Consider the following 27,592-nt stretch of genomic DNA (forward strand, 5'->3'; position numbering starts at 1 on the left):
GAGGATATGTCTGTGCTTACTTTCTGCAGGAGTTGCCCACGTCCTGAGGAGTCAGGAATTATACCTGTTATGACTAAGGTAGACCTTTGGAGCAGGTGTTTGTATTGATCTGATTTTGAGGACACACATCACTGCGGTGTCCAAGTCACCTTAGGCAGCATATTTCAGGTCTATGTATAAAGAATATTGATTTTTAGAAGCTTGTTTCTAAATGAAGAAAATGCAAGATCTGCATCTTTCTTCTCCCTGAACTTGCACCTGGTATTTCCAATTCATTCCATGCAGACTAGCTATAAAGTACTTTCTTATATCATTACCTCTGCACATTTCTAATACTTAATCCCACTAAAGTCAACAGAACCATCTTCATGTGGACAAGATCAAACCTTGAAGATGTAGATTAAGATTGAGGTGAAGGAGAGAGGCATACACCACTTCTGCTTCATACTTTCATACTGAAAGCCCCTTTCCACCAGTAAATTGCATACAGTGCTTCATCCAGATAAAAATACTTTGGAAGAAGCCATTCTGTTGCAAAGAATCGGACAGCAAACACCTGTTCCTCACCCATTACCACAATGAGCTCATTCCTAACTGATTCTCTGATGAGGAAGTGGGGTATCATCATAGAAACAGAGAACAGAGTGAAACAAAATAATGGTCCTGTGACAAGAAAGGGATCATATCACAGTCCAGTCACTTAGATCTCAAGGCAGAAACAAAGGTTTATGCTATTATTGGTACCCTTGTCACCTCGGACACCAATATTCAAGAAAGCCTGCCTGAAAATTATTTTCTTCACACATTTTCACAAGTGCAACTTGCAAACATGACCACAGTATAAGCTTAGGTTTATATCAGCAGTAACTGTTGTGGAGTGGGGACTGTTGTTACGTGGTGGTGCTCAGTGACACTTGTGAATTAAGACGGCCGTTGCAAGGAGCAGACATTGCACATGGCCTTGTGTAACACACTGCACTCTGCTTCTTTGAGCAACACAGGAACGGCCAGACTAAATAAAGTCCCAGGAGAGGGCCCAGCTCACCACACAGAGGCATATGGTATTGTTAAACTTACGTCTCAAATTTTTATCCAGTGTTGAGAACTTTAGACAAGCTGCTCGTGTAAACTACACTGACAGATAGAGGGTACTTGCATTAAAATCTTCGCCTTGTTGACAAATAATGGGCTATTTAAAAAGTTTTGCATTTGTAGCACTGGAGTTAGATGTATGACTAAGACAGGTGACTATGGAGAGAGTCTTTATATTAATTGATTGCTTATGTTTTCTATTAATGTAGGAACCCATCCACCATGCTTTAGCTAGGCATATGAAAGGTTTTAAAAGTGCCTTTGGCATTGGGAGCTAATATGAAATATATTGCAGCATAAAGATCTTTCAGAAAATCTAACCCTGTTTATCACAGTGACATTAGGAAGTCAGTAGGGATTATTTTTGTGAGCAAAAGGTGCAGAATTTGGCCCAACTTTTGATATACTGCCTGAATGGATCTATGCGATTGCTCCTGCACTTATTTCTGTTTGTAACTAAATGTAAGTTGCTTTCTGTGGATATTTAAATTGTGCTCTGTGTATTATTTACATGTGTTGAAAGAAGCATTGAGGTACAATAGGAGCCAGTATAAGACTAGCAGGGGAAGGCTATTAAGACATATACATGCTGAACTCATTAGCTAAATTTATCTTGTATTATTTTTAGTAGAAGTCCAGATGACTATGTATCCCCATTACATCTCCCTGGGCTTGCACATGGTCTATTTGTTTTTTTAAAAAAAAAAAAAAAAAAAAAAAAAAAAAAAAAAAAAAAAAAAAAAAAAAAAAAAAAAAAAAAAAAAAAAAAAAAAAAAAAAAAAAAAAAAAAAAAAAAAAAAAAAAAAAAAAAAAAAAAAAAAAAAAGCAGCTTAAATTATCAAATTGTCTTTCTTTCAAAAACAAGTTTCATCCACAATCTAACGTAACACTGAGGGGCCAAGGAGGCTACAGCAGGAAGATCCACATCAAATCCTACCTTCAGGCTGCATATCCTGCCTTTCCAACTGAGTGCCCTCAATTAAGGCACAGTTACTCTGCATATAAGGAAACCCCTGCTGTACAGAAGGCAGTGCAGTAAAATAAGTTGAAACCTGATGTCTTGCTGGTCTCCAGCAGAGGATGTGTGGAGTCAAGCATCCTCAGGCAGCAGAAGACACCCAGCCTGGACTCATCACATCTTAGGAATGTTTCTCTCCAGGAGAAAGAAAGGAAGAAGAGATCAGACAGCAAGAAATCCTGAGCAGGAATGCATGTACCACAGAGTCCCTTAGGAGGACAGACTCTTTGGTCACACTGGCTTTCATAACTCTGCTGGTCAAGTACCTTGTTGTCCCTTATTGCCACGGCTCAGAGCTGTTACTCCAGCAGATGACAGCTGATAATTCTTGAAGCATTTTATCTTGGCCTGTAACAGGGATTTTTCTGTACTGCAGTGAAAATCAAAACTCATTTCTAATGAGAACACCATTAATATCTACCCAGACCTCCCAGCTGAACAAAGTCCTCTGCACCAGTGCTTGCTCCAGCCTGGCATCACACTTGCACACTCATCTTCCCCACTACTTGTGTGTTAAGCACCCCAACGGTGCCAGCAAACCATCACTTCTCCCAGCACCCTTTCGTCTTCTCAAATGATGTTTGTTATGTGACATTCAAAAGTGAAACAGGCAACAAGAGCACCTGACTGATGAAGCTCTATCCCACTGGCTCCTGACATCTTTTCTCATGGGAAACAATGAGATACTGACTGTGGCTGGGGAAACTGGGACCTCCTGGGTGAGTTATACAACAATTATATCTATTTCAGGATGATTCAGGCACATCTCATTACTTCTGGTGTACCATTGATTTTACTGCAATTAAATCCTGGAGGTTTCAGACTTGGCTGAAATGTCAAATATCAATTAAAACAAAATCTCAGATATTCATAAAACGGATGCTTCCTTGAGATGCTTTAGCAACACTTCTGCCCTCCCCCAACTTTTGATCACCAGCCCCAAGAAACTTCAAACAGAAATCTTCCTCTCATATTATAAAAATGTCAGCCAAAATGGCTGATAATCACTAATACTTCAACCTTATTGGCTAAATTTGTACACATTAGCCAAGGAGAGATAGGTACCTGGTGCCAACGCAGGTCAAGGACAGACATGGAAATGAGAAAAATAATGCTATCATATGGGAACCATTGCTGGTTAAATTAAAATACATAATGGGAGATGCTTCTCAGGAGTCAGACAAGTTCTGACACAGAGAAAAAAATAAGGTAGCCCAGCTGATGTGTTTCTGTCCCTCCTTACTAGGGCTGGCATTTCGTGGACTGCCCCCTTCAAGCTCTGTGGACCAGCTGTGCTGACTGGGAGTTGTCTGTGGAATTAAGATGAGCTAATTACACCAATACCACTATCATGCTTACAAAGGAGAATTTGTGTTTGTGTCCAGTGCACGGATGCCACAAATCCATCTTGCTCACATCCTAGGAAAGGCTTGTCTCCTTTTTTCATAAAGGACGTGTTAAACTTCACTTATTACGGCTTAAGAAATCTAGAGGGTGAACATTTAGAGTACGGTGCTTAATTTGTTATACACTCTATGAAAACTGATAGTTTACTAGCTGTGTTTGTTGTTTTCTCACTTAATTAGGGACTTAGTTCTATGTTCCAGTGTCAACAGAGGCAGCAAATATTTAAATGAGATTGAGATGCTTATTTCCTTATTGCTTTGCTGTTGGTGAAGGGAGAGAGTTTGGTCTTTATCTTTTCATTCAATATTTTATTACAAAGAAACAAAGTGAAGTGATTCTGTCATCCACGTGTGTTGAAAAGAGGGACGGTAGAAAGCAAAGCAACAGAGACTACTTGGGAGGCTTAAACACCTTGTCTCTGCATTATATGGGAGCACAGCTGGATTATAGCAAATTGATGCCCTAGGCAAAATACAACACAGCATTCTCCAAGGCTTTCTCTGCTCCCCCAAGAACGTAGTGTCTCCACTGCTACATGAAGCTGCATTGACAAGGGAGTTTTCCTCTCTGGCAGGCGGAGACTTACCCACCAGCCACTCCTGGCACCATACTAGAAGCTAGGGGACCATCCAACAGCATTTTCATGGGCCAGGATAGGGCAGCCTAAGATGCCACACTCCTCCAGCAACCCTTTCCAGCTGTAGTGCAGTCGCTCATGGCTTTTAGAGTTTGCACTCCAATTTCCCTTGGGCTAGTCTTCAGGTGCCAGTGAGCTCAGGCATCATTGCATCTGTTACACACTCATTACCCTTCAAAGATTTTCTTTCTGACCATGAGGTCTAGAAATATGTATGAGTTTCTGTTCAGATGCAATCATGCAGCTCCCAGACAGAGAGACCGAGGCTTAGACCTAGTAGAGTCACCACATCAAGCATGTGGGAGTTGGGAGCATTTGGATCCATTTCACAGAGGGTGAGATGTACCCCAGCTATGAACAGAAAGTACAGACAGCAGCGCTGGCAGACCCCTCCTTGAAAGGCTGGGCTTTCTTCCTTCATTCCAGCATTCCCCTAGCACGCTGAAAGACTGGGAATGGAAGACTGCTTCAGATGTAAGGCATCCATTTGTATTTAATAGCTAGCATTGATTTCCAATTTCATATCTGCTGAACAGTAGCCACTGGCCTCATTAAAATTCATCATCATCTTCACTGCATCTTCCAATTCAGACTCTACCATCATCTTTAATGAATCAATTCATGTCAGCACACAATGTATATGTTTTTAAACTATTCTCGGGGACTTTATGAAGTTAATTCAACTGGACTCTGGACAGCCTGATTTTAGCTCATAGGGGCTACAAGGAAGATGTAAATATAAAGCACTCAAGCAGTTCAATGACATGTTCAACCTGTCTTGAAAAGCCTAGTATTAGACTACTCTCTGTCCTTAAACCACACATTTAATGCATAATAATAGTATTTATCCCTCATCGTGAAACGTTACAGCTCCTTAAAGCAACATGGAAAACATTGATCAGCAGTGTTATTCTTTGCCAGTATTTAGGCACAGCTCTCTGTCTGGGTCATCCTGTATCCACACCAAGAGCAAGCACCAGCACAATCTGCCCAGGGGCTGGGTATTTTAGAAGGAAGAAGGGATCCCATTTTTTTTGCTTCAACAAAGGGAAACAAATATTTGATGTCATAGCTCTGTGGCTTGGTAGCCACCAGTAGGGTTTGATCCTTTCTAAGAGGGTTGCACACTTTGCTATCCTGTGGCTTTGCTGGTAGCACCAGTGGAAACATTGGAGATATCAGTGATGCAGAAGAGGGAGACCTGAGGCTTTTCCAACCTGCAAACAGAAACGTGGCATCTTTGGCCCAGGGATCAATGACAGGCTGCTGCTCACTTTGTTTCTCATGACCTGGAACCACCCTACTTTTTTCACCTTGTTACAGGACAGCACCATTGATGTGTGGCCTCTGCAAAGGCCTGTGCAGCCCCTGTAAAGAAAAGGGACAAATCTTCAGTGTAAGAGATTGTGAAAGACTCTGACAACTGACAGCAGGAAACTCACGTGGTTGCTTGGTACCACGTGTAAATGGGGGTTTTGTTTGCAGAAGGGCAGTTCTGCTTGTATCATGTTCTCCTTCAAGAGATTAATTCTCCCTAGACCTAATGTTAGCACAGCAAGTCCAGAGATGATTACTCATCAATTAAAAATTCAATAAAAATAAGAGGTCATTACCATAATCCTTCAGATTGGGAAACGTGGAGTCGAGAGCTGTACCATACTGGCCTGTGACAAAAGCCCCAAAGACTGCAGGCTGTGGTGTTAATTGATTGGTGTCATTTATAAGTAATCTAACAATCCTGAATAATTTATTTTGCAGTGGCACATGCTGAAAATATACAGCTGCACAGCTTCAGAAGAAATGGTGCTAAACAGGGTGTAAGGGAAAGATTATGATTCAGTGATCTCTTTAGGAGCACTTTATCATATGCTCTGCTCTCCAGTGCTTTTGTTATGGCAGAAGTATATAGATCCAACAACAGGAATGTATAGACCTGGGTGGTCAAGACATACAGACTCAATAATCTCTTTAACAACAAATTACCCGTAATGAATTTTAAAAGCAAGGAAGGGGGATGCCAAGCAGGAAATACACAGCGCTGAGGACAGCCTTGCCGAACCACAATAAAAATTGACCGCCGTGCTTCCACAGCGAGGATGCTGATGATGGGAAAAAGTCTAACGATTTAATCTCTCTCCAGCCAAAATGGGATAGAAATTCTTGCCCTTGACTGAGCAGGTTTTCCAGGGGTCACCTACTGGGGAGTGACTCTCATCAACCCACACTGTTTTTACAACTGCCTGAATAGCCCCAGCTGATACGCTTTGAAATCGAGAGGAACCACCCCAGAGACCCAGAAGGATTGAAGAAGCCGGCAGCCAAAGCCAAATCTCCTCCCTTACGGGTGCACAAATGAAAAGTTCATGTGAGCTCTTATTTGCTCAGGCAGAGCTGCCACTACAGTCAAAGGCTGACAACCTGGGCCTGTTTCAAGTTCACATCACCCCTTGCCCAGGGTGAATCCCATCCCCACAGACCAAACCCCGCTCCTTTTTGGTTCTCTGAAGGGCAGAAAGCTCTCTCCTAAATTCCATTTTGCTGGAATGCTTAACTGCATTTCTGGGAGTTGCTTTGAAAAATTGTTTATGTGCGTTGTAAGTGAAAAGTCTCATCCTACGCAAGTTTGTAAAAGAAATGGAAATCAACCCCTGATGAAAGGACAGGCTCCTTACGTCATCATTTCTGTGCTGACATATCAAATTTTAAAAGCAGAGAATTATATTCTTGAGACCTGATTGCATTTGTACAAAATATTTGTATTTTAAGAAGTGTGGCAGGGTGGGGCATTTCTTTCTGAACATTAGTTTTTCAAGTGATCATGTGGAAATCCTAACTTTCATTTCACAAAGCTTTTCATTCTTCAATCTGCTTCTGGAACAGAGCCTAAAAATACAACCAAATATAGCTAAATGCCTCAGAAACTAGAATGGCAGGGGAAAAAAGCATGCAAACCTTTATTTTAAAACTCTTCTTTTTTCCCCTCCCTCCCAACTTTGACCCTGTTTTGGACCCTGGAGGGTAACCCTACTAACCCTGAGTACAGTGAACTCTGCCTTCTCCATGGGACTTTTCCATCCACACTGCATTTCCAGAGCTATGCTCATTTGATGGGAATGCAACTGCAGGCAGAAAATCCCATCTTGCTCCAGAGAAGTCAACAGTGAGCTCTCCCTGACTTCAGTCAACACTGGATGGCATCCAAAGAGAGTGAGGGCAGGAGGGAATATACTTGTTATCATTATTCATGTTGGTTGTGTAAACAGTGCTCACTTGTGACTGAAAAATATGTGTCTTTTTTTCTATCAAGAAAAAAAACATTTACCGAGAAAATAATCATTACTGTGCACTGATTGCTCATTTTTTCCATTGCTCTGCACGTCAGAGCATGCATCGGTACAAATACAACTGATCTGGTTAAGTGTTTAAATACACAGGGGAGTAAATTGTTTGGAATGAAAGAAATTCATTATCCACAGTTTGCAGGGCTGAAAATCTGGCTGTTTTAATGTTACTGCTGAGTAAAAAATTTAAAAGTGCATGCTGCAACAAGCTGAATACATCTTTAGATTCTCTTCTAGTACAATAAGCATATTAATTAGATTATTGTTCATTCTTTCAGTAATGCTGAACCCCAACACGGCTAGTAGGATAACTAAAGGTAATCAGCCAAAGAATAGCCAATTTTCCCTAGATTCTTTTCTCATTAATTTAATTCACAATGGGAAAAACTCCAGGTTTCCTCCTGGGATAGGGACAAGCAAAGTATGAGTGGTAAAGAACATCTCAAGAGATCACAGATGAATCCAAGAGATACTGTATTTGCACAGGAGGCAGGAGAGTGTCTCAGGTTGTGGACTGCAGCAGCCTGTGTGCTCCCACTCCAGGCAAATCAAATTAGAGCCTCTCCCCCTGCAAAAAGAGGACTCTCGTATACAGCAAACACAGCCAGGCCTTACACAGACCTTTAGTATTTGGACAAGAGATTATTCAATAAAACTAAAGGACCTTCTCAGCTAGGTTTTTACATCAGCTTTTTTCTATAGGACCTTTATTTTTGTCCATTCTATCCTCCAACTTGTGCATGATAAAGGAGAGAGAAGACATACTTATTTAATTACTTGGTTGTTTGTATTTCACCCTACTTTGACAGAGTTTCATGATTCATAAAACTCACCTTGCAGTGTCTGAAGCAATTCCTCTTCATGTATACCGTGGGAGTAGCATTTTGGGAAATTAAATGTTTCCCACATGGGCTTCTGTATGGGGCTGCTGCCGGATCCCCCTTAGAGCCCTAAGGTCAAGACACTGAAGAGAAATCATTTCCAGTTCACTGAAAAGCTCTATAGGGTGGGATGGCCCACAATTCAGCATAGAGCTCTTTTTTTATAGTTACTAGGTTTGCAAGTGCTGAGTTAGTTGGCTTCAAAAGAAATTAATTTCCAGATTTTTTTTTTAAATAGCCTCAGTCTCTTATTTTAGAAAATACACCTAGATTATATGGCTATAAAGCTATAGCACTGCTGTGCACAGCTTGCACTAGAGATGAGATATGAACTGTAGAATTCCTGTATAAAGTTTTTGACTGCCTTGGAAAAACTGTATCTCCATAAATAAGGCCTCAATCTAAGAGCTCCCTCCAGCTTTCTGCCTTGCCCTCTGCCAAAATTTGCCACCTCTGCAGCAGATGAACAGACCCCTGCCTGCACTGCGGTGCTCGGAGCTGAGACAGCGGGGAGGGACATTCGCTCTATGATGACTGCAGCTGACAACAAGCCTGGTGCCCACGGTGGCTGTGGGGAGTGGGAGAAGCCTCAAGGGGACTGACCCCCACTGCATGGCAGGGCTGGCTGGGGCACTGGCACAGTCACTGCTCCCAGCTGCCAGCATCGGGTCCACACTGGAGGGAACTGCTCACATGGCTGCAAGGGTCTCCCTGCACCTCAACTGCCCCAGTTTGCAGGCTGGCATGTAACATGAACTACAGATGAAGATAAATTAGCAGCATCACATCCGAAGAAGTACCCACAGCACACTTTGCTGCCCTTTCCAGGATGCTGTCTGCCTGGCTTCCCTGACTCACCCAGGAACAAACCCAAAACTAAGTACGCTACAGACATTCCCAGGCAGTCCTCAACTACAATTTTCTGTTTAGGGAAACCCTGCATTTCATAAATAGCTCAGTCATGCTGCCAGAGCTCAGCAGCTCCCTGAGTCAAGTCCTTTGCTGCACCACAGCACAGCTCAGCTCATATGAGTTCATTATCCCTGCAGCTAAAGGCACCTTGGCAAAGATGCTGCAGGGACCTGAGGTCAGTACGTATTCATGGCATTTTCTTTTGCTGCTTCAGTCACTGCCTGACCCAGTGCTGGGCTGCACATTCAGATGAGGGGGGTCAGACCTTGTGAGTGGGACCAAGAGGTGGACAGAGAACATCTGTCAAATACTCATCAGTATTTGAGCCTCACATCTCTTTCGTTCCCTTTCTAGTTCAAGGGGCTGTTTTGCACTTGCACAGAAAATGATAAAACCAATGAAGTGAAAAGCCATTAACTTGGATGTATAGTTTTTGGGTGCTAAACAGAGATGCTGCCTCCCATCTGTCTCTCCTCTGTGTACTGAGAAGTGCAGCAACCTTTGTAATTTTGGTGCCCTGACATGATATCACTGCCAGTTTTATCTCCAGCCCCTTCCTCCAAAGGCTTTGGCATTTGCCAGTGCCAAAGGATAACTGTCGTGTCTTCTCCCCCTGGTCTGTCCAGCTGGACAGAAGGGTGCAGGATTTGTTCCTTTTACAAAGAAAACAATAAACAGTTTAAAATGCAGTGCCTGGTTGCTCTGGGAGTGCCAGCATTGCCCCAAGATGATACCATATCACACTGGAGAGCTGTGTGGCCCTGCTTCAGCCAGGAGCTGCAGCCCTGGCCCTTATCTCCCATATCTAGGAGGACAATAGCACAAGGAATTTTGTTTGCTCAGATAATGACATACTTTTATTATAGAGCAACTGTACCATACCAAACATGTTTAATAATTAAGCAATGAGATATGACAAGAGGCAAATTCCAGCACAATTTTTACATGCCTTCAATTGTACAATAAGGCCAAAGGCCAAGGAATTTTCAACTGAGGCTCAAACTATTTTGCATTTGAGTCAACTATTCTGTCTAGTTTTCTGCAGCCTTTAGCATGATGGTGATATTCTGTCATAAATACTGTAAGCGTTAAATTTCTCATGGTCTGAGACCTTTGGAGTCTATTCTTCAAGTGATATATGTGTATCACTGGCATGCAGAACAGTGGAATGCACCCCTTTGTCCGTGATTAAGTCTGAAATTGATTTTCAGACCACAGTTAACAGGTCTGAAAAATAGGTTTGCTGATGGAATTGCTGACAGATTAACTACATCGATGCAAGGGATGTCACCTTAGTGTCATGGTTGCTAACTCTCAAATATTTCTCCTTATGCCTTAAAAAAGAGGAGAAGAACTTGAGATTCTGAGACAATGCTTATTCTTATCTGCTGCAAGTTTGATATGAGTTCTGTTTGCTTCGCACTTTATTATGAAATACAGTAATTTCCACAGAAACACCACAGTAATGCAGCATCAACTCTGAGACTTTAATCCTATAAAATCAGGCAAAGCCAGAGTGAAGATTCTCACAATAGATTTACAACAAGCTCCTTGTGGTATGTTTTGCAAGGACTTTCTTTACGCAGAGAACATAATACTGGGTAGTGTGACGTGCTGTACAGCAAATATTTATTTTTGAGATAAGCATGGAGGCTTGAAAGGTCTAATGAGCTAATTGAAATAAATAAGGCTGTGCTGGAATTCAGGGCCAGATGCATGTAGCGGTGATGGGGAAGCTGCCCAGCTGCTTTGCCACTCCTTTTCTAAAGACCAAACTGCTGGTGGGCAAGATACTATAGACCCCTCCCCACCTCTGCTCTGGGTTATCCATACTTGCAGGAATAACATGAGCCATTCCCAGCATTAATAGGCTTACTAATATTTAAGAGAGTGTATACTTGATCTAGACAATTAAAAGTAGGATCATGCTCTTTGTAATGGCCAGAATATGTTGTTCCAAGGAAAAAGAGCAAACCTAAAAACTAAATGTTGAATATTCCGTAATGTAGTCATATATGTCTGTAATGTTCATTAGAGATACAAAAAATGTAATTCTGATTCCTGCTCTCAAAATTGTCCACTTCAGCAGGAATCTGAAGTTTGGGGTGCGCTGAAGGCTAAGATCATTGGGGGCAACCTTATGTCGAGGCAGAGAGCCATCATGCACAGACTAACTGTGGCCGTGTGCTAGGGTAGGTGGAGACAGACCAAGCAGGTAAATGCCGGATGGTCACCAAGTGCTACCTCAGAGCTGCTTTTGAACATACCATAGATGAAGATCTGATTAAAATGCAGAGGGGCAAGGGTGAGGAAAGAAGGCATCAATTAAGATGTGATCATCTGACTGTGTGGTTTGGTATTTGCACATCTTCCTGTGTGCTCAGCCAGCTGTGTGTGTATAACATCTGGAATTAGGAGGGGGAGTACAACTGGGACACGGTCCTTTCCTGATTCCTGCAGATAATCAGGTTTTGCCCTGAGGCACTATACTTTGCTAACCATCATCTTCAAATCCAATTTTAAACAGACTGTGAGATCATACTGTAACACTGGCTGACCAGGACAGCATGTAAATGCATAAATTCAAGGTCTGACCTGTCCCTTACAATGCATTTCAGGCACTGGGAAAGTGAAGAAGGAAATCAGTTACACTGAAAACAACAACAGTCATGTCTTTCAATGTAGCTATAGACATAGAAATAGCATATCTTTATTATATTAAAATATCTAGACATTTACCCTTTTCCTGAATAAGTAAGGGCTCTTCCACAGAAGCTTCAGGGAAATGGCTGCATTTTAATACAGTCTAATTGACTTTTATGGTTATCTCTGCGGAGTCCTGGTCATAAAAGCTAATTAAATTATACTGATCTACATATTCAAGAACTATTCTCTTTCTCACCCTTAGAAAGAAAAAGAAAAAAATCAAACTGGAGGCTCATACTCATGATTAGAACACCTCAGTTTGATTAGCTCAGTGTTGCAGGATATTATGGAATCACGGCATATATATTTAACTTCCTCGAACAAGTAACTGTCCTTACCAGTTTTAAGAACATTGGATATGGTATTTCAGATATCTCATTCTGCAAATGTGTAGAAAGATCTATATACTCAGTTTACAATTCTACATTCATCTAATGATTCCCTAGAGAAAGGGGTTTAAAAGAAAAAAAAAAAAAAGACAGAAGTAAATAATCTGAATCTGCATGACAGGGTCTTTATAAAGTAGACTTTTTGTATTTTTTTCACTCTCTTCATTCTCTTTTTTTTAGGTGACCATTTTTTATTTTTACTTTTTAGTTCCACGCAGCTTGTGAGAGATCCTGACACTGTTGTATTAACAGTTTAACAGCATGCCAATCCTGATAATGTAAAAAACATTGCTATTTTTTAATCTGAACTCCCATTATTTTTCAGTATTTATTAGCCACACAGAGCCAGATTTCTGAGATATTTAGGTGCAAACAAATCAGACGTGTGCTAAGTAAGATTTCATGAAGCAGACAATATTTCTGAAAGTCTTAGTAGAAGTCTAACTCCTCCTTTCAACACCTAAAAACCTTTCAAAACCCAGCCTAAGGCAGTAAACAAAATTCTCGCTTAGAATTATGGCCATTTGCCCTGACAAAAATTGCAGAAACCAGTTCCTCTAGAATTAGTATCTACATATTTCAACCCTTTTTTGTAAGGACCTTCTGACAAATGCACCATACCGATCTTTGTCTAAATGCCTTAATCCAGCTAAGAGCAACAAACTGTACACTAAAGAATTTTCATGAACTACCCAGCAGCAGCTCTGAGTCCAGCAGGCTCCCTCGTGCTTATATCCACCATGTTAGGGGATATGAAATGCTCTTGACACCAGCAATGAAGTGGTAACATCCTTCTTTTGCTCTTCTATTATGGATTGACTGAACAGCCCTAAGCATCTCTTTCACCATCTACCTTTCTGTCCCTCCTCCTCCTCTCAACTTCTTTGGCTCCAAGTGTCCTGGGAACAGCTGTTAACATCCTCTCATTTGTATCAGAGGATCGCCTGGCTATACAACAGACAAGCATTCTCATTTCCACTACTTTTCCTTACTGCTGACGCACTCTCTTTTCCTGGCTCTAAGCAGCTTTTTAAAACACCCATGACATGATTTTTAAAAACGTTCATTTAGTAAATGTAAAGTATTAAGGGGAAGACATGGAGAAACCAATGTAATTTGCAGCAATAACTTTTAGCACCAAGAAATCCCTCTGCGAAGGCTCTCAGTGCTTTGGGAGTTTGTAACGAAAATTTAAAGGTCCCTTCCAACTGGGAAAAAAAAAGAAAAAGAGGAGCTGATTTGTAAACAAACAAACAAAAACCTTACCTTTTTCTACAATATAAAAAATTACCAACATTTTGCAAAGTGCCATGAACTTCAAAATGAAAAAATGTGAAGAAGAAGAGGTAGGACTTCTTGCTAATTTAACCAAATTTTGAAAGGGGGACAGTGAGGGACCAGCCTCAAGACTGGTCTCTGTTTGTTTCATGCTGTGTAAGACCATACTGAGCAACTGGTGCTCCTTCATTAATAGAAGCTGTGAACCAACTATAAGCCATATTAGGCTGAAGAAGGGGGGGGGGGTGTCTCTTTTTTTTCAGCAAGGACAGACTGATAACAAAGATTCATTGTATGCAGCAGTCCTATGTCGTGTGGTGAGAGGTTTCTATGCCAAGCTACTAGCTAAGGATCAGATTGCAAAAGAGAAAATCCCTTTGAGGGGAGAGCCTGCACAAAGCACAAACATTGTGAGACAAAGAATAAGGACTCTCATCAAAACAGCTACCTCTCACATTCTTTTCCATATGCACATTCAGAACCTTGGTGAAACTAGAGCCACGTGCTCTGCATTGCTTTCCTCGTAGGCACACAGGCACAACCAAGGTTATCTCCTGCACTGTCCTCTTGAATCAGTATCCCCTTGGGCATTCCCGCTCCAGCTCCACTGTGACTTCAGTAAGAGTGGAGGTCCCTCCCTTTCCAGATGAGCTGGTGGCTTTTTTTATGTTTATACTGAAGGAAAAGCAGCTGATATGCTCAGAAAGTTTAACTCAATCCAGAAAAATATTAACAGGGACCAGGCAGTCTTGGGTATATAGGTCTTAGTTGCATTTGCTTAGCACCAAGCCCTTCAGGATCTAATAATTAGTAACATTTCAAGGATCAGGTTTCAGTGGTGAATTTCTACACGTAAAAAGAAAGTATATCAGCACTGCAGGGGGTAGAATGTAATCCAGAATGTCTTTTTTTTTTTACCTGAGAAATCTGACCCCCAGGTTCATACTCTGCAGGGCTGGGCTGCAGGTGCTGCTGACAGCTGCAGCAGTATGTACAGTGCCTTTCAAGCAAATCCCAGTGATCTGATCAGACAGGTCAATAAATATAGCTGATGTATTTTAATTGGGCAGTTTCACGGACCCATTATGTCCTTGTTCGTAGATGGATTGCTAGGGGAGAGGTTCACAACTTTTCCTTTTAAAAATGTTTGAAGCTGTTCACCACCACTGTGCCATAACTCAGAAGGAAACTGCTCCAGCTGGACCTTTCTCTTTTTAGCAAAGCTGCTCATCTAAGACTGATCTAAAGACAGTTACATTGTATTAGTGTGCAGGATCTGATAAACAGGGTGGAAAATAAGATTAGAGCCTGTGGTGATGACAGTAATGCGGTCCATCCACCAAAACCTGCACAGTGCTTAGTGAGGACCCAGAGAGTCCATTCTCCACTGATCATATCCTGCTTCTACCTGCCACCCACCTTCACCCAAGTTCTGTTTCGCTGTTGTCTCTTTCCCACAAGGCACCACAGTTTCTGTAACAATTGATTTTCCTGACTCAAATCTATTTCTGAATGCAAAACTGTGTTGCAGAAGAACTGATGAGACAACAGTCTCATCATTTTGGTTTCCTCCACAGATATCTTCTAATGCACCCCTGAGAAGAAAGGGAAGTGTCCCCTTTTAGCACAAGGGCTGTAATGTAACTAGAAAGTTTCTTGGTCTTTTAGGAAAATGAAAGTTATACAAGTTATCAAGTTACCATCTGACTGTACGATGTCCAAGTGATGAGGAAGTACCAGTTTTTAAAAAATAACTCACATTTGGAAACCTCCCTTCCTATTGGAATTGGCATATATTGGTCACTTAAATAGGAGCCTAAATGCTCTTTAGGGTCTAGTCACTTCTTCTCAGATGACGGCCTGCCCACAGGGACATATGGCGTGGGTTTGCCACTAAATTCATTAATCCTGAAACTGGGTTTGAAGGTGAGGGGCAGGATTCTGAGCAGGATAGATATGCCTCCTGCATCATCCAGTCTGTTACAAGTACATCAAACCCTGGTTCATCTCTTCTCTCAGAACCTCAGCAGCCCTTTTTTAAGACTTCGGTACTGATTGTAAGGATGTTTCTAGGGAGAGACCTAAATCCAGAAAAATATTAACTACCACAACTGATCTGTTGTTGTGTGCTAGAGAGACAAGAGGTGTTGATGCCAGGAATGACAGTTTTTGCACAGGACCTTGTTTAAGTAGCACATGAGAAGACAGTTCTGGCCTCCAAAACCCTACAGTTTAAAGCTAGGAAAAGTTACAGCAGATAGGCAGAAAAGCAGACAAGGGAAGTGGTGAAACAAATATCCGTATATCCATGTATCTAATAGGTCTCATGCAAACTCACAGAGACAATATGGCAAAAGCAGAGTTTTAAAGGAGAACTGGAGAGGAATAACAAGGCAGCTATGCAGATGTTTCTGGGAGAGATTCTCTTGAGTGTTTGGGGCGGCATGAGAGCATGAAGGCACGTGTTTGAAAAGCTAGCAACAGGCCATGGGCATTGATACAGTGGGCTGGTTAAAGACAGAAATTGGCTTCTCAGCCCTGAAGGAGGTGGTAGGTAGGAGGAGAATAAGCCATGCTTCTCCCTCCACCCCCAGTTAGGCACAGAGGGAAGGTACCCACAGAGACACTCCCTTAAAGCATTATAAACGCTGTGTCAACAACCAAAAAGCCCCCCTTCTTTTTTACCTGCTGTGAGTCAAAAATAACTACAAAGCTGAAATGGAAACATATGGGCAGATAAGTGCTGAGGAAAAGGATTTCATAGAAGCAGTATAAACACAGTGTCTTTCAATGTTTTTCAAACAGCTTTTTCTGTGCTTACAATTCAGTAAGACGATACTGGAGATACCTTCTGATGTTTGTAGAGTTATCTACAATTTGAGAATTTTGTTCCCCCATGTCTTTTGGTTTGTTTGTACTTATTTTTATAGATTTTCCTTACCACACTGTATTTGCTAACATTTAGCAACCACTTCTTATTTCAGTTGTGCTTTTTAATATCATTGTAACCACTTTTCTCATGGTCTCTTGGTGTTTGTTCTCTGCTTTGTTTGGATTAGAAAAGAAGGACTTGAAATCCCACCAATTGCTACTTGAATATTTATCAGTATCTACTTGTAAATTCCTGAAAGTTTTGGTGAGTTTTGCATAATTGTTCTGATTATTATCTCTATTGTCCTTTATAAGGGAAAACTTTTGCCAGAGTCATCACCGTTCCTAATTCTTCCAGCTCCAGAAACAAGCCTAAAGTCAGGCCAGATGGATGCCTGGATTTGACCCTGCTGGCCTGGTTATCCATGTTTTCGCCAGATGTCCAGGTTAAGGCATAGCCCAGATCACTGAAAGTGCAAGTAGGAGGGAACTAGAGTTGCAAGGAAGAGACAAACTTACCTTGTCATACTAGGGACACCACATTCAATATGTATTTTCACCTCTCTCTCAGAAACAGAAGCAATCTTCTATATGACACTGCCAAAGTCTGTGTTCACTCTGATGAAGTGCTGTTAGGGCTGTGATTCAATCACGATGTTGTCAAAAAGAAAGTTCTCTTGAAGTTCAGGCACATGTGGATCTAAAAAAAATTGACAACTGCCCTGACTACAGCATTACCTTCCACACAAAGAGTGCCAGCCCTTTTTTCTCTTAATTCTTCTCTTTGTTATAGTCACCTTAAAGACTATGCAAGCAAAAAAATCCCAAATTATCATTAAAACTTGTTTCTTTGTGACTCTTTTGGACTAAATGATCTCTATCATCTGTGCAGTGCATGGATATTTTTAGCAATTGTAAACTATAGTGATGGGCCAGAAATATGCAGCTTAATACATTTCAGTCGGAATCTGAATTTGAGCCATTTCGGTCAGCCACATGCAATGTGAGTATTTGTAATAAGTCACCTACATCAACAGTGTGTTTGTTCTCTCCTAAAAACTGTATTATGCAGATTAAAGTACCACAGTTCCTTTTTTAAAAAAATTTCCTGTTTTATAATTGTGGTGACGTGGCCATTGGAAGGCAGGGGCAGTGTGGCAGGTCAAGAGGTTGGCTTGCTACAAGCTACAAGCTACAAGCTACAAGCTCTATCCCATTAGTTCACCATTAGTGGGTTGGATGAACTCTCTGGGAAGTGTACATAAAAATGCTAAAAAAGAAGCCCACTCTCATCATTCTATGTCTAGGCACTTATATTTAGCTAACATTGCTTTAACTACAGGAGACAGAACATTTTAAAGGGTAGTATTTAAAAATAGCTTGGTCACCTCAAGGTTTTTTGACCTCTTAACTATATTTTATGTATAATCTACAAATATGTGAAAGGAGAAAATTCATGAGTCAAAAGTAGGCGACAGCAAGATCCTTCACCATGTTTCAGTCCCTTTGTGCAGTACTGACAGCACAACAAAAGAAATCCACAAAAATGGCAGCAGCAAATACTCCTTTGGTTAAACAACTGAAGACAGTAGTTTAACCTGGACACTTGTGCCAATACTGCCCTAGAGGAATGCTAGAAGAGGAGTGAAGAGGAGATGGAAAAACAAGGGTGGCTTTCAGTTGTGTTTAAGTTGCAGTACCTTTGAAAAGTCCAGTACATACCACTGCAGGTGTTCAAAAAGATGAGTACCCCCAGTCCTATGATATATGTATCACACCTCCTGGGGATTCAGCACAGAATTTTACCTGCAAGTTTTGGAAAACACTGCTATACAATTTTGAAATACAGCTCAATTATTTGTTCTAGAAGGATAAGGAAAAAAATGATCCAGCTAGTATCAACAGGGGATTGCGAGTCAGCAAGGGTGGGTTATGTCACAGAATCACAGGATTAGGTAGGTTGGGAAAGACCTCTGAGATCACCGAGTTCAACCTATAACCTAACACCACCTTGTCAATCAGTCCATGGCACTGAGTGCCACATCCAGTCTTCTCTTAATCACCTGGTTCTGTCTTTAACTGGCTGTTTAATTGTATAATTCTCTTAATATACATGTGCACAGCCATGTCTGTCTTTTAAATTATAGTGCTCATCTGCTGAGAAGCTTATGTCATTTCTGAGAAAGTCATTTAGATACCTGGATGACAGGAGTTCTGATCATGCATTGGATTATTGCTGGCCCATGTGGTCTGAGGCGATCTTCACTGAAATATTAAGCAATCATCTGATTGATTTTTCTTATGACTTCTTGAACTGAGCCATTACCTGGAGCTAGATGTCTTCTTTGCTGATTTGACAAGAAACCTTGGAAAGGCTAAATCTCTCTTTAATTCCAAACACCTTAAAAAGACAGATTATTATACCTCGGCATTTACCAAACAAGCCACCATTCTACTGCCTGTGGGTCAAAGAACCGCTCTTTGTGCAAGGCTCTTCTCAGGGCTTGTTCAAGTATTGTCCTTTCAGTTGTTTTCTCGTCTCCCTCTGTTGGCAGTCTGGAGAGGGTTATCATTACTTCCATCTGCAAAATATATTTCACTTCCAAAAGTGTTATCCCATAGACTCTCACTGACTTTTTCTGGGCCTCTCTTGTAGGTGATGATCTCCTCACATTTTTTTTTTTAATTTGCCTAAGCTCCTCTTTTTGAAGTTCTCTTTTGTACCCTCCAGCTTCAGTGGGATGCAGCCTTACACACAATATTTGTTTAATAGTGTGAAAGGCCCTTTTTCCCCCCTGCAGTATTCCTTCTGACTTCAGCAATAATCTCGTTGCAAATTGAGATCAAAATTTGTCCTGCATTTGGCAGTGCCTTGACTTAGCTGCTAGCAGAGGTACCATTTATCAGACAAATATTTACATTTGAGCTTTATTTGTGGTTGGTCCTATGGGAAACAATTAAATATGCTCTTTTCCCAACTAAATCTGAAAGATGCATATTTGGGGCTAAAGAGTTCATTGTGTGATTTTTACTTGCTTTGCTATATTTTTATTGCTGAATTCATTATGTTGAACAATTGTGTGTGTCCAAAGTAGTTAGCAGGCAACTTAATTAGTCATGAGTATACATTTCTGAATGTTACATGGATCATCCAGAAGAATGCACAGACAGCTTTAGAAGGAAGTCAGCAGCATCAGAAAATGTTCCTCTAAACAAGTGGGAGCTTTAAGGACAGATAAAGGGGTTTTATACTTAAAAATAACCTCTTCACTAATCATTCTGCCCATATGTTGAAGAGCTGCTCCTTTGTCATTTCCTTATGTTTGTTTAGTTTATATGGTAGTCTGTGCAATGTGTAGATAGCTTGTGGTTTCTTTTCCTGACTTCAAAACTCTGAAGTTTTACCTAGAATTTAAAAGGGAATATTAAAGTTACTGTAAATAGGCTACTCTACTGATATTGAACACTACAGTGACTTCCACACTTCTGACTCCAAGTAAGATGATTATACAACACCCTCTTGATGTTGTGGGTTTCTCAATGCTCACAGGGATCCCATGAAAGCAGAAAACTAAACTGCATAATCCATTTAAATAGTTACCTACAAAAAGGTGCAGTCCAGGGAACACACACAATCTAGCCATCTCTGATGATGCTGAAACCCCACTGAGACATCAGGAAACTCCCGTGCAAAGAAGTCTATCAGGTGTTGGCCTTATCTTTGTGCCTTCAGCACATCAGCTCTGTTTTCCCAGCTGAAGACGCTTTTGCCTTCCTTGAAACTTTTGCATTGAACTATTAATATTTGTTGATACGTACCCTATTTGAAAGTCTAATAGTTTGTATTTGCATTTTATTTTATAGAATTCCTTGCTCTTGCTACAAGAAATGTAGTTGTAAATGGATATTTCATTGACCACCTAAGCAATCAGGGCTTTAATTTTGCTTTCAATGACATTTCAGCTTTCCACAGACACAGGAACAGATCTGTATTCATGGCTGCCTTTTATAATTAAACCGAAAAGAGAGGAGCTGCCATTAATGTAATGCAGTTTTCCAAATCAATATTGTGGCCTCTTCCTCCCTGATCTGCTGAAATACAATTTCAGAAATGCAGAGCACATGGCCACTCACAGGGAGGGAGGCACAGAGTACCTCATGTTCCCTCACTGTCTGAAAAAACTAAAATCTAAGTTGGTGGACCTAAAGAAGAGAGGCCAAGGGGAGCTGGTAGAGCTAAGCAGTTTTATAAAGCAAAAGACATCAGCTTAAGCCACTGTACTGCCTGTACTGGTTCCCCACAGGGGAAAGGTATTATCAATCTCCCCCTTGCTTCCTCATTAGTTCTTTTTGGCTCCAGACAAGTCCTTCATTCCTCTTTACCAAGAATGCTAGACTTCCGTCACAATCATAAGAAGAACAACAGCAGCAAAACAATGTGCATGTCTGGGTGTGCTCCAAAGAATGAAGCTCAAGGATAGAAATTGTTATGACATTTTAACAGAATAAAGAGGGTTTCTAATGTAGCAACTGAGTTTATGTCATAAAATCTTATACTGGCAAAGACATACTTTGCAAACACATTTTCCAAGCTTTCCCGAAGACAGCCTGTGCTACACATATTTCATACTGTCCTTAGGATATCTTGCAAAGTTCAAGAAATAATATGAATGTCTCTGAAAAAGTGAGGCCTCACATTGCAAGTACAGAGTGTTAGAGAAAGATGAAGGGGTCTATATTCCATCAGAGGACCAAATTCAACCAAACACTGCAAAGCTGCATCAACTTCACCTATTTCTTGGTTGTTGGTTGTTGGATTTTTTTTTTTAGAGAGAAAGAAAAGTGTGATTAAAACAAAAATTCAATACAATATTTCAATCAAAATTAGTTTTTCAGAAAATATTTTGGATGATCTGGGCATTTTTTTCCCACCAAGAATAAACCTTCCAACTTCTGTGGAAATCATACCATTCATGGGCACTTTTGGACATTTTCAGCATCCTCTAGGTCAAAAATCTCACCTATAGGTGGGATTCTTCTGAACATTCATCTTGACATTGGGGATGTTTTCATCTGGATTAGTGGCCTAAGCTTTTTGCATAGTCAATCCCAGTTGGAGGGAAAAACCCTTCTAAAAATAAAATGGTTAATTTTATCCCAAACCAGACATCTAAAATAGAGATACATCAAGCACTTTTTAAAGTACCTGTCTATCTGATGACAGTAAAGATAGCCTAAGGGTGCCTAGTTCTGATGCAGATGTTTGAACTCAAGTTAAGTGAGATGTTTTCTGCCCCATATGTCTTGATTTTACAGGCTCTCTTGCAAGCAGACTAGGCAACAGACAGTAAAAATACCAAGACATTTTTGTTCAGTAAACCAGAAAGTTTGGTGTTCCCCCAGCAGGTCTACTCACCATATGTCTCTACATTTGTTCTGTATCACAAAATTGACTTCTCATTGCTTGGTTAAATACAACATTTTTGAGAAGCTGACATATGGTAGTACCACAACACTTTTCAGAACTGGGATTCTGTGGAGAGCAATGGGGAATTCTGTTTAAAAGCTGGTGTTAAAAGCTGTCCTCATAAAGTCTCTGCTAAATGAGGAAAAGGAGAAGGTGTAGCTTTGGGGGTTTTTTATCAAAAACACCTCTTCTTAAAATATTGATAAATTACTTAACATACTCTGAGTTACTTGTATCAGAAAATGCTAATGGGAGCTGTTGAGTGTGGCACTGAAGTGGATTTGATTCTGTGCATCCAAATGCATGAAAATTCTTTACACATAGACAGATGTTTAAGATGCAAATGTGTTAGAGCTGAACCTCTCAGATCTAAAAAAAAAATCTTGTTTGCTTGCTGTTTTCTCCCTGTTTCAAGTAACATTCATTTCATTATTATTTTTATGTTTCAGGTTAAGGAGTAAATAATGTTATGGCAATCAGCTGTCTCACTGGCACTGCTCTCCCTGCCCCCTGAGGCTTCAATACAGGCAGTAGGTGTCCCACACTGTGTGAGTCAACAGAAGAGAGATCAGGAAGGGTGGGGGAGCACATCTATATAGCTCCAGAAGCATGAGACTATCTTATAGAAGCTTTCTGGGCATTGCCATTTCCCTCCGAACCAAGTCACATAGGTTAAACTGTACTGTGTCCAGGGGTAATGCGGTAGGAAATACCAACAAATTTTCTCACACCTGTGGTATAATCCTCCCTACATTCTAATTCTTCAGATAACTAGTGTCATCTTCAGAGCCCTCCACCCACTGCCTTAACCACCCTACATCTGAGCTGAGGAGGTCTCAGTCACAGGATTCCCTATTTGCACTGATCATGCCAGACCTTGGGTTCAGAGTATGTGATCTTGTTTCACACGAGCTCCCAGAGCTCTGCTGGCACACCAGCACTGCTGCTGAATCACCAATGTGTTTTAGTCAGCCTGCTTAAAATGGCACAGCTCTGAATTGTCTGGTTGCCTCCTCCAAGCTGCATCTGACTTTCTGCTGGTCCCCTTTGCTCGTTTCTAGCTACTGGCCTCAACTCTGAATTTGCACCCCCAGGCTCCTTCAGGCATCTATGTTCCAAAGGCCATGTGACCATGTGCAGCCCCTTCCTCTGATGAGGCTTTCCTCCACTCGCACTATCAGGCCATAAACCCTTCAGGGCAAGGGCTTATTACATGCTAGGCACTGACCTCTTCCTGTACCACATCATGTACATTTACAACACTATCAATTATTTAAAATAGCTCTGCCTTCAGTTCAGCCACATGCTGAGTTAAGCTCTGTAGCCGTTGGGTAGTTTGCAGCAATTTTATTTTTCCTCCTCAACGTTTCACAAATTGCTGGCTGCTGTGTAGCACTTGTTACTATTTGCTAAAGGAGATGATATGGTGTATTATCACTCGAGAGAAGTGTTTCTGGGGAGATAATGTTAGCTTTCTTCACAAAAATCCAGCCACACCTTTATAGAAATAGAAGGCCAGACCTTAACCCCAGAGGGCCCTTGACTTCATTAGCACTTTCATTTAGCTCAGACAAGTAATTATTAATATCAACATCCATTTCTAGCAAATCTAGCTGGATGTGCCACAAGGTGACAAGATGTAATAAACATAAAACGAGATAGACTTAGAAGAAGGGAAAATGTTCCTTTCACTTACAAAGGGACAGATAAGGCAGCAAGTGACAAATGGCAATGCACATGAGTAGCTTCCTCTTTTTTTAACATAATCTTATTCTCATACACTAAGATAATTTTTTAATGCTTTTTCCCTTGAAGTGTTGGGGATAATTTTAATTATTTACTCCGGTTAATTAAGAAATTAAGCTCTGCCTCCTGAAATATAAATACCAGGATGTTAGATGGCACAAATACTATTTTTATTCAGTTTGGGAATAGCTGGAGATAAATGCAATGCTTCTCCTCCCTACAGTGGCCAGGACACTGGCAAGGTCTTTAGGCTCCCCTCCATCTTCCCATACTGTGTATGCTTAGGGCTAAACCAGGAACAACACATCAAGGTTGGTCAAGGCATCCAAGGACATGGCAAAAGCCAGACAGGATGAGAGACCTTTCTTGCACTGTGCACTCTGTGTGTGTGTGTGTGTGTGTGTGTGTGTGTGTATACACATGTGTGGTAATGTCCCAGAAGAGGAACCTGGGAGCAAGACTTTTACTGCATCATTAAATGACTCGTGATAGCCATGAAGAGTCCAAAAACATTGTTTCTGCTTTTCTGTCTTCACTCATACCTGGATATATAAAGAATTATTTATTTTTTTAACCACTATGCCAAGAGCATTAGACTCTAAAACTATTCAGCCTCATCATATAAGACATCATCCCCACATCTTTGCAAGTAAGCCCCCAAATCAAGATGTAGAGCTACTTGCTTTCTCTATTCAAACTGCACACTTGGTTAGTATAATACATGGCAATCTGTCTTTTAATGGGAAAGCCTGAGGGAAAAGAAACTATCATCTGGCCTTGGAGACAGCCCAAAGTCTACCAAACCTTCCTTATAGGGGTGTTTGTGTAGAGCATAGTCAGCTACAGCTCAGTCACTCCCAAACCCGCTAAACTCAAGGACAGGAAGAAGGGACAAAATCCTAAAGCACAGTTCCTAAAATCTGCTTAGATTTCAAATCCTTTGTGCTTGGCAAATTCAAACCAGGAATTACAGAGGAGAGTTTCTCTCCCTCTTTGAGCCTTTCTCTAGGAAGGCTATGTGGCTCAGGGCAGGGCTCTCTGGGGTGCTGGTGACTAACACCAGCTGTGACACTGGCTGCATCCTCAAAAGGAGTGCAGAGGAAAGAGGAAGGGCCTGAGAAATGAAAGGGCTAAGCCAGTAGCTTCAATGCTGCTCCTCAAATCTTCTTCTCTGTTTCTCTAGGCCTTTGGCCCTCAGAACTCCTTTATGACATATGTGAAGGGGTGTCACCATTAGGAATATTTTCAAATAGCTAAGAAAAAAAATCCTTCTTCCTGCAATCAAAGCCTATTTCTTCTTGTACAACTGAAGTACTTTATGTTTACACTCTTACAAGGATTTTTTTTCTCCTGTATTTCCAACATCTCAAAATTATTTTTAAGTCTAAGCCATTTCATTATTGGAGCAGATAACAACACACTGAATAGTGACAGACCCAGAGAGGCCCTTGTGAGGTCTATTGGTGAACTATCAATTACCACTTTCCAGACATGGCTAGACAATAAACTTGGCTAATCATGTCATATATCACCTTCAAGGTCACCAAGAGCTTCACCATCAGCCTGGGGAGGTGACTTTAGGTAAAGACTTACTGCCAACCTCCAGGGTCACTCCTCTTTCCTCACGCTCAAGCAGCTTTCCACAAGTTCTCCCATCCATCACATCACTTTGTCTGACCGATGGCTTAGAATTTAGGCAGCCTGGGGCTAGAAGCGCATGGCATTCTTCTCCAAGTTTTAACTAATTATCATGGTGCATTTGCCATTTTTTCTATGGCTGACCAAAAAGATCCAGTTAAAACTGTCCACATCCTTTAAAAATTGTTTTTAATTCTTTATTCAGGGAAGCCAATGTTTTACTCATAGTCCCACAGCTCAAAAAAGGGAAGCGATAGAGGAAGACAAGTATAAGCTTGTGATTTATGTTGATGGCTGGTCCTCTACGCATTCCCCAAATCTCTTTTACTTGCCTGTTATGCATAGTCTGGCTTCTTACTGGCCTCCTAAAAGATGTACATTTCAACGAGGAATCTGAGCAAAGGGAATAGTGGCCTTGGTGACTCCTTACGGCAATAGCCACAATAATCTTCTCAGATGAGGAAACTATACGTACATATAACTTGACTTATATTCTACAGGATAATGTTGTGCTTTCAGAATGACTTCTTATGTGAATAGCTGAGCACCTCTAACATTACAAGTGGTTTTGTGTTAAAAGCAGTATGTAAGGCAAGTAGCATGACCTTGTAGAGGTAAAGGGTGCACTGCTGTGAAATGCAAGCAGTATCAGCAGTCACATGAGCAAACCTGTCCCATGTGGGCAAAGCTGCATGCCTAAGGCATTTGCTGGGTATAGCCCCACACCTGCAGCAACCGTGGAAGTTGTTTTATAACCCGTCTTTCCAATGGAACTATTAAGCTTTTTCATGAATAAAATACTACAAACGCTATGTCTTTGCTATAAAATTTGGAGTAACAAAATAATGTTTCTCTTGAGGCATAATGTGAGGTTAATCATGCACTGGTAGTGCTTTCCTCAAGCACAAAGTTGCTCTTTCTCCTGATTAGGGGTCCATTAGGAAACGACTGGCTTTCAGTGACTCCAAGCATCAGACAATTGCATCCCTCGTACTAGACATTCTTTTTAGAGTTTCTATGTGCTATATTCCTCCAGGCAAAGGATTTTATGACATCCAGACTAGTGCTAAGCTAGTTAGCAAGTGTAACAAAAAGTGGTGGCATGGGCAAGCAACTATTATGTGCGTCCAGGCTGCTTGCATTCTAGTTGCCAGCCTGTGCTGTCATATCTTTACCACTGCAGGAAGTATATTAAAATTAACACAGGTAGCTCATAAGTATGCCAAATCTGCCTTGAGCAAATATTTATAGTCTGTGTAGACATATCCAGTTCAAAAGCCAAAAAAAAAAAAAGTAGAACAAATGTCTATAAAGGCACAATTTTGCTTCTCTTTTTTATTTTTTGCATATTAGCTTCCTTTGTGGAAGTTCTTATTATAGTTCTACTTAGAATAGACTGGCAAGTGACGGGCTGAGTCATATTGGGCTCAATCTCCCTTATATGGCAGCAAACCAGTAGTCACTTTGCTGAAATTCTCCGGCATAAAACTAGGCTAAGTGGGATCACAACTGGGCTCACAAACTTGTGCAAGGGTGTTACAGGTGCTGCTGGTGATACATGTACTCTGGAGTTCACTCTCATCTAACTCATCACCATCAAGGTGACAATAAGAATTCTCAGAATTGAACAGGAGCCTAAATCCACATGGAAGAGTATACAGCAAAATTATCTACAGTCTGGAAAACAGGTTTTGCCTTAGCATAGAATGTATGAGGGTCTCTCAAAGACACACTTGCTACTTGCAACCCATAATGGTAATGAGACTAAATGCATAAGTAAGGGGGGTTACAAGATCATCCCTGACATCACTTTTTAATGCCTTACACTCATTTTTTCGACCTCTAGGCTGTCATATAACTACTAAAAACTACTGGGGGAACTCCTTGTGATTTAGCTCCAAAGCTGGTTCATGAATCTTGTGATCTGACTAGCTTAAAAAGCCAGTTGTTCCCTGACATGTAAGCAACATTGTCACAACATTAAATAGCAAATCATCTCATCCTCAGACACTTCCTGAGCATTTATAATTGCTTAATTGCTGTGAGTTTTGTTGGCAAAGACTGTACCAACTACTTTCCAGGGTGTATTCATTTCCAACCATTTTTATTGCAGTCCCTGCTGTTCTTCTTCATTATTTTTATCCTCTATGGGCCATGCACCACTTCGCTGAATCCAGTGTCTTTTCTTAAAAGGCAGTTTTCCTTGCTA

At 41.0% G+C, this 27,592-nt stretch overlaps 1 protein-coding gene across 1 annotated transcript in view; it reads right to left on the bottom strand.

Moving 5' to 3' along the window:
- Window positions 1-17,187, bottom strand: part of MDM1 (Mdm1 nuclear protein) — a 56,921-nt gene extending 39,734 nt beyond the window's left edge. The window contains exon 1 of the mRNA XM_027893260.1: window positions 17,052-17,187. The gene's annotated coding sequence lies outside the window, so the exon portion shown is untranslated. The remainder of the gene's footprint in view (window positions 1-17,051) is intronic.
- Window positions 17,188-27,592: the final 10,405 nt, after the last annotated feature.

This window comes from Empidonax traillii, unplaced genomic scaffold, assembly GCF_003031625.1.
Source record: "Empidonax traillii isolate 1590-97213 ecotype Southwest subspecies unplaced genomic scaffold, ASM303162v1 scaffold385:size1130455, whole genome shotgun sequence".
NCBI lineage: Eukaryota > Metazoa > Chordata > Aves > Passeriformes > Tyrannidae > Empidonax > Empidonax traillii.